The sequence below is a fragment of the Glycine max genome, chromosome 16 (genome assembly GCF_000004515.6).
Source record: "Glycine max cultivar Williams 82 chromosome 16, Glycine_max_v4.0, whole genome shotgun sequence".
NCBI lineage: Eukaryota > Viridiplantae > Streptophyta > Magnoliopsida > Fabales > Fabaceae > Glycine > Glycine max.
In genome coordinates this window covers 20017394-20030873 of record NC_038252.2, presented here as the reverse complement: position 1 = coordinate 20030873, position 13480 = coordinate 20017394, and the positions used below count along the sequence as shown (strand labels likewise).

Genomic DNA, 13480 nt, shown 5'->3' with positions numbered 1-13480 from the left:
GCCAATCATTGCTCTATATTGAGACCTGCCCATCTTCGTTGATTCCTCGTCCAATCCAAGATGTGCGGTGGGATGCATAAGAGTCTTTATCTCTTTTGCATCACTCATGTTGAATTTCTTTAACAATTCTTTCACATACTTGGTCTGATGAATATAAATGTCTTCGAAATTGGAGACATACAAAAACATGGAAAGAGTTAGAGGTTTTGAAGGATAAGGTTCCAAGTTTCAAAGGAATGAGTGATTCGAAGGCATACTTAAAGTGAGAGATGAAAATAGAGCAAGTATTTGCATGCTGCCAATATAGTGAAGTAGAAAAGGTTAAGGTAGCAACTCTAGAGTTTAAAGATCATGCTCTAATTTGGTAGGATCAGGAAAAGTAATATAGAAAGAGATTCAATGAAACCCCAGTGGCAACATGGTTGGTGATGAAGACCTTGATGAGAAAGAGGTATGTTCCAAGAGAATGTCAAAGGAGACATATAGAAGAATGGAGAAAAAGAAGAGCTAATGAAAGAGATGAAATGTTAGGTTAGAGGACCAAACAAAAGAGGGAGGGTATCTTTACTAGTGCTAAACTCACTACATCCATTCATCTAACTAGAAGTAGGGAACTTGAATGTCTTTTGTGTTCTTGATCGAGGCCGTACCCGAATCAAATAAACATTAAAATGTAGTAACTAGGAAGTGATCCTAGGTCGTTTCCCAACGAGCAGTGACAAGCCAAATGTTCATAATATACTTGCAGTAACAGTAACAGTAACGATGGGGGGGGGGGGGTTGTTTGCTTTTGTAAATTAAACAGCGAATATATGTGAATTAGAAAATATCAGAATTAAAACACGTTGCTTCCCCTTGATTCACAAGCAAGTCTCTTATCCTAGGTTACGAGAGTTTATCCTTTATCAGTTTAACCACTTAATCCAACCCTAAATTAAATTACTAAGCGAAATTCAACATAAGGCATTCATTATGTGATTAAGCATCACATACACCAATTACTCATAAACGATCATTAAGCATGAACGTAAATTAAGCGCAGAGACAATTAATCAAGCACTAAGCATGCATGAATTAAAAGCAACAAATTCAAAGTAATTAGTGAAGAGGAAAAACTAAACAGAATTTAACAGTAATAATAGAACCTCAAAGAGAACTGTGCTTGATCCTCAAGGGAAAACAACGCTGCGGACTTAGCCTTCCATTAATCAAATAGAGAATGAAATTTTATTGATAAAACTAAAAGTCTGAACTGGAATTGAAAAAAAACGAAAATAAAAGAGAAAGAGAAGAGAGACTAAAACTAAAAACGAAAAATAGAAGAGAGAGAGGAGAGAGAGAGGGAGTCTCCCGCGAGGGAGAGAGGGGGTCCCTAAACTAGAACCTTGGTGCTGTTATATAGTTTTTTTTCAGCCCCAAAGCTTACAAATATGTTTTAAATCCAAGCCCATAAGTAAAATCAAATCAAATCTAGATAAGATAAGATAAGATAAGATCTAGATGAAATAATATCTAGCTGAGATCAAATCTAAATAATATCTAGATAAGATAAGATCTAATTTTATAGAATAAATTAGTCTGCCCTCTTCAAGTCCAAGCCCAATTCTAGATTCAAGCCCAATGTTAGATTCAAGCCCAATGCTTCATTAATTCCTGAAATTAGATTAAAACATCAAATTAGCTGAATGGGCCCAAATAATAAAACTGCCTAATTAATTGACAATTAAGACCAATCAATAATTAAAATGGTGCAAAAAGGGTTTAGAAAATAGAAGAAAATGATGGCACATCAAAACCCCCCATACTTAGCCTTTTGCACTCCTGGGCAAAATGAAACAAAGAACAAAATCCAAGGATATCAGAGGGAGACAAACAAAAACATTCACATATTTCAGTTAAGGGAAAAAGAAAATGAAATGAGAGAAAAAGATGTTCAAGAGAAAGAAATGAAATAAAAAGAGACGAGAAAAAGAGAAATAATTGAAAAAAGAGTGAAAAAAGATAAAGAGAAATATGATTGCTCCTATTTTTATTCTAACCCATTGTCTGATTGTCATGATCATCTTGTGAAAGAATTTGAAGAATTGTTTCAAAAGGAGGAAATCAAAGCATTGAATGAATATCAACTTGAGTTTTCAAAGACACTTGATGTTGCAACCAAGGGACATTGTCCTTTCAAGTGGTAGAAAAGATCAATGATACTGCTTATAGCCTTCAGTTTCATGTTAAGTATCAAGTCAATGTCACTTTTATTGATGTTGACTTCACTTCTTATAACCTTCAGTTTCATGCTAAGTATCAAATCAATGTCACTTTTATTAATGTTGACTTTACTTTGTTTCATGTAGATGATGAACTCGATTCGAGGATGAATCTTTTTAAAGAGGGAGGGAATGATATGATCCAGCAAGGGTCCAATAACTTCAAATATCTTTTGCAATGGATGAAAGACCCAATAACCAAAGCAAGACCGAAAAGAACTAAGAAACCTTTCAAAAGCTTAGTCATGCAAGTGCCCAAACCAAGAATTATCTCATTTGTACAACTTGAAGATAAATTTAGCAAACTTAAAGACAATAATTTGAAGAGCACAATGAATCAACGAGTTTATACTCAAGATGCAACTATGTGCTGGAGTTTATTTGGATGGATTACATAGCTTTTGGTCTAAAGAACTAATTAAGGCCTATTTTCTAATTTTCCTTTAATTTTCATGTAATAAGTTCAGATGGTTGTTGACATCTTTTAGGTTAGTTTTTATGTTTTTAGGCTTCCCAAGTTTAATTATAGTGGTTAGTGGGATTTTATTACTAGTGGATATTTAATGTTAGTGAGAATTTTAATTCTAAGTGGGAATTAATTCCTAGTGGGATGTTTAGAAGGAAATCTAGCCTATAAATAGTATGAACACTACAAAAAATAGCGTTTTTCCGACGGTAAAAATCTATCGGTAACACTACAAATACGTCGCTAATTGGACATTTCCGACAGACAAAAATCCATCAGAAAAATGGTCGTAGGAAATAAAAATCGACGAATTTTTTTTCTGTTTGTCGGAAATTTCTGATGGGATTTTCATCGGAAAGATTCCGTGGGAAATTTCAGACATCTTCTTTTTCCCATGCTTATTTCAGACAGTTTCTTTCGTCGCAAATTTCTCATGGTTATTTCAGACAGATTCTTTCGTGGCATACATATAATATTTGATTTTCTAAACTCAAAGTATGGAATATAAATAACATAACCACAATCAAATATATACTTAACACATTTAGTATAACAAATCTCAAACGAGTACAATAAAAAACCTCAACTAACTTGAACAATAAAACATAAGTGTAAGTGATCACCCAAGACAGACTAACTATGAACCTGACAGTAAAAGAGAAAGAAAAAAGTTTAAAAATCATTATCTATATATTTCCAACATTTTATAATTGGTTAAGATTGATTGAGATGAAACATTGTACTAAATATTTGGCCTTTTTCAATTATAAATAAACACGGCAGCATATATGTGAGTTGACATATAGAAAAAGAAAAAGAAAATAAAAATGTAAATATGATAGATGATGAGGTAATAAAAAAGACAATAAAAAATGAAAAGTATTAATTATGTATTTACAATAATAGTATTAACTATCTAACTATCATTACTTTTTTTTTTAAGTTTTATCTACACACATTTTTAGTCTAACATTTTTTTACAGTTTTATTGACACTTTAAAATTTAATTTCAAGTAATTAAATATAAATAAAAAACTATAACGCCAAATGTCAAGAAAAAGAGTGATAATTTTATAACATTTATGCCATTTGACAGCGCATCATATATGTTGTTTGACAAAGATCAACAAAATTAATATATAAATGAAAAAAGTGATAATTTATAAAACTAACATCATTAAATAGATGTAATAGAATAATATTCATATTAAATTTTAAAATTAAAATAATATTCATGATTTATAAAACTGATACACAACTATATTGTGTTATCCTTAGTCAAGAGTCAAGTATTTTTTTGTATGTCATCTCGGTAAGGGATGAAATAATCTCCTAATTAAGTATATATCATTTTGGTGCGTATGTGCTGAGAAAGGGGATACATATAATCACCTAAAGTTTAAAATTTATTATAAAAAAGGAAAGAAAACAATTTCATATTCCTTCAACCTAATTTAATTTTCTTTTACAAATACTAACTAGTGTCTTAAAAATATTAGTTAAAAAACTTAAAATAAAATATTTATATTAAGAAATAAAAATTGTTTTATCCATTATTTTTTTACATTCTCATATAATTTATATAATAAATATTTTTTTATAATTTCTTGATCAATAAATATGTTTAGATACTGATTATATTATATGTTTAATATAATTTTTGCTCCATTCCTAGCACACAGTAATTAAGGGTAATTAATTGAGAAGGAGGAGATAAACGGCATTAGGGGAATTAATTCCTAGTGGGATATTTAGAAGGAAATCTAGCCAATAAATAATATGAACTTTGTAGCTTTAAGACAGATGTGAGTCTCAAAGAAAGTTTGAGTTTTTTCCTTTTTGTAAGACCTTCTCTTGGTTCTTAGGTAAAAAGCTGAATATGATCTTAGTAAGACAACGATTATGACTTATCACTCAACTTCTCACATATTTTTTGAGTGTGACATAAATATATTTCTCTAAAAGAAAACTAAGTCAATTTCTAAGTCAAAACTTCAAAACGATCCATCCTGTTTCCGTGTTCATATCACAAGGATGGAGCAATAGATAAGGTTCGGAAGCTACTGGAGATGCTTTTAGAAAATGGACTTAAACCTGATATCTTCACTTTTAGCTCAATAATTGATGGACTCTGTCGAATAAAGAGGACTGAGGAAGCTTTTGAATGCTTTACTGAGATGATTGAGTGGGGCATCAATCCAAATGCTGCCATTTACAATATCTTGATTCGATCTTTATCCACCATCAGGGATGTTGCAAGGTCAGTGAAACTTTTAAGAAGAATGCAAAAGGAAGGAATAAGCCCTGATACCTACTCCTATAATGCTTTGATTCAAATCTTCTGTAGGATGAATAAAGTTGAGAAAGCCAATAAGCTTTTTGATTCAATGCCAAGATCTGGCTTGAATCCAGACAATTAATTACACTTACAGTGCTTTTATAGAGGCACTGTCTGCATCTGGGAGATTAGAGGAAGCCAACAAGATGTTTTACTCGATGGAGGCAAATGGTTGCTCTCCCGACTCATATATATGTAACCTAATTATCAAAATATTGATTCTACAGGACTACGTTGAAGCGGCTTAAAACATCATAGGAAGGTGCAGACAGAAGGGAATATCTTTGAATTCTATTCCTAATTTGTAGACTAGTTGTCTGCTAATTTTTAGGATGATGCTACATTATTGAGGTTTTGAAAGTGAAGATATCGGTTCAGGGTACAGGTATGCTAGATTATAAAGTTCTGTTGATATTGAGATCTTGTTATATGGTGGGACACGGATTATTTATGCACATGTATGCATGTAATTTTCCCCATTTCAACACAAAAATAAAGAATACAATTAGAAATTTACTTTCTCCTTATTAGTTGATCACTCTCCTTTCATCATCATCATCCTTAGCGGTTTGGATGGTGGCAGCTTGGTTAACATGTTATACCATGCTTCAACTGTTGCTGTGGTTAACTTACAAATTGTGCTGTTTTTCTGGAATCAGCAGAAAATGCCTTTTTCCATCATTGTCTCCATTAATGGAGTAACATCGATCTCTTTACAAGCACTGCGGTCGAATTGTGGAGGCTGGGTCAGCTAATGACAACCAGAGCTCCATCTTGCATAGCTACCCATCCTGCGTGTGGAAGAACACGAATTTGGTGGCAGTCTCATGACAGGACAACCTGAGATATCTAAGTTTTGTGGCCATGGGCCCCTGGCAGTCTCTTATGATGTTAGTAGTTTTATTACAATTATTACGGGTGTATATCATAGACATTTCACTTAATCAATAAAATATACTATTTCTCTCTCGTCCTCCTTTTTCACTTTTCCCCCTTACTTTCAACTGGTCCCATACAACTTTCCCCATAATAGCAAACAATTGCAGCCCTATGATCCTGAAAATCCACTAGGAAACCGTGAATGAATATTAAAGGAAAATAAAGCATTATACTCAGATTATATTATTTTAGTTTCTTCTGCCATTTGACCCAAATGGTAAATTTTGACACTAATTTCAACCATAAATTCTTACAAAATTAATATATTTATGACCTAGACACATTCTCAGATGTTTTCCTATTATTCCGTTCATGTATTCCCTGTTCATATTGATCCTATCAAATATCATTGTCAAACACATTTTATTGAGTAGAACTAGTCACTGAGTCTAGATGCAGCTTGCTTTTGAAGTTCTAGCAAATGAATTACCCTTGAAGCATATGCATATAATGAATCTTCATCTTCTAAGACCACATTTACAAAACTAGTATTTGTTTTATATTTTTTACTCTTTGGTGAAGGCACTCTTGTTATTAGAAGTTATTCACTTATTTGTTGTGAGAGGGAAGCATGTGGGCGGTAGCTACTTCTAGAGTTAATGTTTGCATTCTATTATGTGTTTAGGGACATTAATCTTCTGCAATAAAGAAGCTTGGCATAAAAGGACTTCTAATTTCCCAGAGAGCGTTTCAGTGAAATCATGCAGCCAAGCTCTATGTTGAATCACGATATTATTTTAAACATGAAATCTGCTGAACTGGAGGTGACATTGTGACATTACTAAAATTTTCAGTGCGAGGGTTATCAATGTAACCTTTCTTTTGTTCATTGCAGATTGAGTATGGCAGGTTTCTTAATTGGCTGAATGATTCAACTCCTTTCTCAATTTTGTTGCAAATATAATAGCTATATGGACCCTGAAAGCTTTAATAGGCAATATTTGAGTTGAGGTGGTCATGACGTGACTTGCCATCCTAGTTCAATAAGACATTGATTAACACTTTTGGAAAGGTTACGGCAGCACTAGCAAAAAAAGCATTGTCACATCGACTGTCGTTACAAGGGATTTTGGATTTCAATCATAATGCAAGTTGGTTTTAATCCTTCTATACAGGTAATTTTATGTCTAACAGCAAGAGGCATGCCTGTCTGATATGTCTCTTACCATCCACCTTTTATAATGTTAAGTATAAATGTTCTTTGTAGTTGCTTAGTGACTATTTCTTGAGCAATAACTAGGAACAAGCCCTGACACCTACTCCTTTAATGCTTTGATTCAAATATTCTGTAGGATGATTGATGAATAAAGTTGAGAAAGCTAAAAAGCTTTTTGATTCAATGTCAAGATCTGGCTTGAATCCGGACAATTACACTTACAATGCTTTATGGAGGCACTGTCTGAATCTGGGAGATTAGAGGAAGCCGAGAAGATGTTTTACTCGATGGAGGTAAGTGGTTGCTCTCCCGATTCATTTGTAACTTAATTATTAAAATATTAGTTCAGCAGGACTATGTTTAAGAGGCACGAAACATCATAGAAAGATGTTTGATAGAAGGGAATGTCGTTAAATTCTATTCCTAATTTGCAGATCAAATTTCTTCTAGTTTTTAGGATGCTGCTACATTGTTGAGCGTTTGAAACTGAAGATATTGATTCTGATTATAAATCTCTGTTGATATGGAAATTTTATATGGTGGGACACAAGAATTATTTATGCAAATTTATGTATGAAGTTTTTGGCCATTTCAACACAAATAAAGAATACAATAAGAAATTTACTTTCTCCTCCTTTGTAGGTCACTCTCCCTTCATCTCCTTAGAAAGAGCTTGGTCTAGCGGTTTTGATGGTGGTAGCTTTGTTAACATGTTATACGTACTATGCTTCTCCTCTTGCTGTGGTTATCTTACAAATTGTGTTCTGGAGTCGACAGACATCACCCTTTCCACCGTTATGTCCATTAAAATTATTTTTCATTTATATCTCAAATTCATCATAAATCCCACAAATATATTTGGATATATTAAGAATTTGATTCTCCTAGGTAGAATTTTTTTGATGAAATAATCAAATAAGCTTAATTTTTTTAAAAAAAGAAATTTAATTAGTTAAAAATTGAGGGACTAAAATTATACATAAACATGTTATATGAAGTAAAAATATAATTAGGCCTAAATTTAGTTTAAGAAAAAATATAGTAAAAAGTAAGTACTTTGAATTTAATAAAAGCATAATTTTCATTTCCTCCCACAAAGAATGATATAATAATACTTACACAAGAAAAAAAATTAAAAAAAACTAGGGGCCCCAGTAGGGTGCATTAATTTGAGGTCACCAGCGGTCATGCAGGAATTAACCACATCTATTAGTTTAAACTACTAATTTAACATATTAATTTAACATATTGTTAAAGTATTTTAAAAATTTATCGGCTAGTATTAAAATATCTAAAATTGTAATTTATTTAGTCTTTCATTTTTTTTTCGACATACAAGGAAATGTGACCTTAGCTAGCTATAGGGGTAATTTCGTCGCAACGTAGTCGTGGTCAACAAAACCTAATGAAGTATTGGTGGCTACTCGAGGGTCATGGATGGAGGCTTGCAGAGGAAACTCATTTGTAGTGATTTAAGAGCCTTTAGAGTAGCGATAGGTGTTGTACATTGGAGATGACGTAAGAAAAATATATATTTTTAGTTTCAATTCTTTCATTTTGGTTTTAATCAAAAAATAGTCCAGAGGACACAAAATTTGTTGATCTTCTTGCAATTTATCAGTCTAACATGACAAGTAAAATATAATCTAGAATAAATAAAACCAAAAACAAAAACAAAAGGAGAAATAAAAATAAAATAGAGAAGCTCATCATGGTAATAGCCATGCTATTGTTTGGAGCGACTTGATGTTAGAGTCACAATTCAATGGAGATTCATTGTTAAGAAACATGATTCGAGGGAGACAATGGTTGTGAAGGAGTCAAGTGTAAGTCTAAATGAATTTGGCAAGATGGGCGACGTTTCTTGACGCATCACAACATGTTCAACAATCCTAAACCAAAAATCTCCTACCAATGACACCTGTTACGAAAATGCAATCCATTGACTAACCTCCCACTCTTTAGATGTTGATGCTTTGGTCCAAAGCCGTTAAGAAACAAATATTAGCACAAATTACAAGGGATTAAATGATAGTTATTCTAAACTTTTAAATTTGATCGAATTCTTTGTTTCGTTTAGTCTGGGTTGTGTGTAATATTGAGCCCTCAAAATTTTGAACTAATCAAGTTACTTTATTTTTAAATTATGCAGCTTGTCAATTTTTTTTCACTTGAAACTTTTAAATTATTATTTTTTACTCGACTTCACTGTCATTATTGTAAGTGATAAAACTTTCTTTCCAATATTTAATAGAAAATAAACTTGTGTCAATTGATCCACACATGTTTGGAAATAAAATATTTAAGAGTTTATAATAAATTTAGGATATCAAATAATCTCTAGCTGTAATTTGTTAATGCATGCATGTAGGTTAGTAAATCCACAAACATTTGCTAACATATACATCTTTTCATTTGAGTGTGTTAACAAGTTATATCATTGATATACTTTAAGATAATTTCAATATATAACTTACTAATGCACCAATACCAAAAAAATAAGTGTGTAGGTTAACAAATCCACAATATGTTAAAACTTGGATTTAAACTTGGTAAGTATTTTAGGATTACAACTAATCCCATTGCTTACAAATTTTCATATAACTAAAATTGCAAAAGCTATAAAATCAAATAAATTCTTATAACCTTTTATACAAATAATTTCACTAATAAGCTAGACCAATTCTCAATGATTTAAATGCAAAAAATTTTGAAAAGCTTATGATGAAGGACAGAGAAAGCTACAGGAGGAGTTTAAATTGGCGGCATTGCTACATGCATCTAGTAAAATTGTTGGTCCCATTTTGTCCTTCTGTAGCACGACGCTCTAACCAACTAAGTTAATAGTCCAATTATGTTATAAAATAAATAATGTTTCTATATATAACACTAAAAATTTCTAATGTATATTTAATGTGCATGTAAATTTAAATAATAAATTTTGTGACAATTAATTTTGATATAGCTCATACAAATTATTTAATCTATATATTTTTTTATAAATAAAAAAATATTTACTATTAAAAAAATCATTTATTAAAAAATAAAAAAAAACACTTACAGATCACATAATTCGTATGAGTCATACAAATTAACTCATACGGATTACATAATTTGTATGACTTATACAGATTACATAGTCCATACGTAATCCGTATGAGTTAATTCGTATGATGCATACGGATCACGTAATTCGTATGAGTCCGTATGAGTTAAATTCATATGGATTATGTGATCCGCAAGTGTTTATTTTTAAATTTTTTAATAAATTAATATTTTTTAATAGTAAATATTTTTTAATTTATAAAAAAATATACAGATTAAATAATTCATGATTTATATCAAAATTAATTGTCACAAAATTTATTATTTAAATTTACATGCGCATTAAATATACATTAGAAATTTTTAGTGTTATATATAACAACATTATTTATTTTATAACATAATTGGGCTATTAGCTCAATTGGTTAAAACATCTTGCTAATAACCTGAAAGTCATAGATTTAACTATTGCTTGAGCCATTAATTTTAAATTTATTCATAAAACATATTTTTGAAATGGAAGGGCAAAATGGGAAAATCGTGAAATTGCTGGGTGTACCAATAATTTCACTAGGTGCACATAGCAATGCCCTTAAACTGGAGCCATAAATAGAAATTTAAGTAATTTGAGCCTAATTTGGGCCTTTATTGGACTTCTTATGTTTCTAGTGATGTTTTCTTTTGTTGGAGTTTGTAGTTGTTTGAGCCTTCTTACTAGTGTTACTATAAATATAAATATGCATTTAGGAAATATTTGTAATAAGATTTCAATGAAATTAATTTTAGCTTTGACTAAGCATGAGAAAATCTATTTTTCTTTGGTTCTTTTGGGAATCCTAAATTCTTATCAAAGAATTTTTATTCTGTGATGAATTTTCCTTAACCTATCGATCACTAGAGATTGTAATGTTCCTTTTCATTTTTATTTTACCTCAATCCACTTTTTCTTTTTTTTTACAAAATTTTCCTTCAATTTTGGGTCTATTAAGATGCTGAATTTGTGATCCGGAAAGGAATTCTCATTAGCTTAATGGTGCAATTTACTCCTTATCTACCTACATCTTTATTTTGCAAGGGGGCAAGATGGCAACCAGAATCCACATATACCTCCCTCCCTAAAAGTAGGAAAAGCTGGCCAAGATTAGACAAAGTAAAGAAATTTGACTTTTGCTATATCCACTCCTTTTTTGCTAAGTACACTCCTACTTAAGTTTATCCTTTATTATCAGGTATACCCTTTATACCCATACCAGTTGTATCTGGGTGGGCTTCTAATTTGACACGCTCTCAATTGATAATAGGGTGTTGCTTTGGGCACCCAACAGTTTTGTTGGGATTCCCAACAACGTAGGTGAAAGGTGCTAGGATGCTTTTGTGGCAATTGCGGATAAGTTGGAGAGGTTATTGAACCTGAGGATCCCGATCGAAGGAACAAAAGCCTATATTGTTGCTGAAGAATGTGTGGGGATCACAAGAAGATTCATTTGCCAACCAGTTGTAGGTCACAAATCGAGGAGTATGTGGCGTACGAACGATCATTGAAGCTGTTTTTTTATTTGCCTTATACATGTCATTTGTATTTTTTTGATAATTTATTTATTTCATACATTTATGTATGGGCAGTAACATTTGGTAGGTTTATAATTTTGGTGCCTTAATTACGAACACATATTTTATTATGCGATACAAATTTTTGTCATCCATTTATCGTTAATTAGCCGTTAATGTTGATTTTGTAGAAGCAAGCTTCATGATGATGAATCAAGTTGATTCAAGTAGTTTTGATGATAACAAAGATGATGACAAAAAGTCCAAGAGAATGATTTCAAGATTGAGTCAACAAGTTCAAGATCAAGATTAATTTCAAGTTTCATGAGAAAAAATCAAGAAGATTCAAGAATCAAGAGAAGTTTGATTTCATGATTCAAGAGAAGAAATCAAGAAGAATTCACAAGGGAAGTATTGAAAAGATTTTTCAAAAAACAAACATAGCACAATTTTGTTTTTCAAAAGAGTTTTTCTCAAAATTTTCTAAGTTACCAGAGTTTTTACTCTCTGGTAATCGATTACCAATTACTTGTAATCGATTACTAGTGGCAAAGTTTGATTTCAAAAGCTTTTAACTGAATTTGCAACGTTTCAATTGATTTTTAAATGGTGTAATCGATTACAATATATTGGTAATCGATTACTAGTGTACCTGAACGTTGAAATTCAAATTCAATTGTGAAGAGTCACATCCTTTCATAAAATGCTTTGTGTAATCGATTACATGGTTTTGGTGATCGATTACCAGTGACAAGTTTTGAATAAAAAGTCAAGAGATGTAACTCTTTCAATGATTTTCAGGTTTTTCTCAAGGTTATAACTCTTCCAATGGTTTTCTTGACCAGACATTAAGAGTCTATAAAAGCAAGACCTTGACTTGCATTTCAAAATCTTTTTTCACACAACTTTTGAACATCTTTTTGAACTTCTTCTTCTTCTTCTTCCTTTGCCAACAACTTTCTAAGTTTTATGGTTTCCAAACCTTGTTCTTTCATAGAAAACAAAAGTGTGCTATATCTTTTCATTCTCTTCTCCCTTTGCCAAAAAGAATTCGACAAGGACTAATCGCCTGAATTCTTTTTTTGTCTCTCTTCTCCCTTATCCAAAATAACAAAGAACTAACCGCCTGAATTCTTTTGTGTCTCCTTTCTCCCTTTTCAAAGAGTTCAATAAGACACAATCTGAGAATTCTTTTGATTCTTCCATTTCCCTTAAACAAAAGATTTTAAAGGACTAACCGCCTGAGATATCTTTTGTTTCCCCTTTACAAAGTTTCAAAGGACTAACCGCCTGAGAACTTTGTCTTAACATATTGGAGGGTACATCCTTTGTGGTACAAGTAGAGGGTACATCTACTTGGGTTGTTGTAACTGAGAACAAGAGAGGGTACATCTCTTGTGGATCAGTTCAAGTGGAGGGTGCATCCACTTGGTTGTTCAAAGAGAACAAGGGAGGGTACATCCCTTGTGGATCTTTGTTTGTAAAAGTTTTTACAAGGTTGAAAAGAAATCTCAAGGACCGTAGGTCGCTTGGGGACTGGATGTAGGCACGGGTTGTTGCCGAACCAGTATAAAATTCTTGTGTTTGTCTTCTTCTTCCCTATACTTTTAATTTCTGTTGTGCACTTTTAATTATCGCTTTTACTTTTGATTAAGTTTCATTACTGTTTTGTACTTTCTTAACTTGGTAGTAAAAGCCTAATTAAATCTAGTAACATTAAGAAGGAT

General features: G+C 31.7%; 1 long non-coding RNA gene across 1 annotated transcript; it reads left to right on the top strand.

The window, feature by feature from the left end:
* The first annotated feature begins 4739 nt into the window (after positions 1-4739).
* On the top strand, positions 4740-7557 carry LOC102668996 (uncharacterized). The gene is made up of 4 exons (XR_418794.3): positions 4740-5955; positions 6630-6768; positions 6840-7119; positions 7297-7557. It is a non-coding gene; the product is annotated as an uncharacterized lncRNA (long non-coding RNA).
* Positions 7558-13480: the final 5923 nt, after the last annotated feature.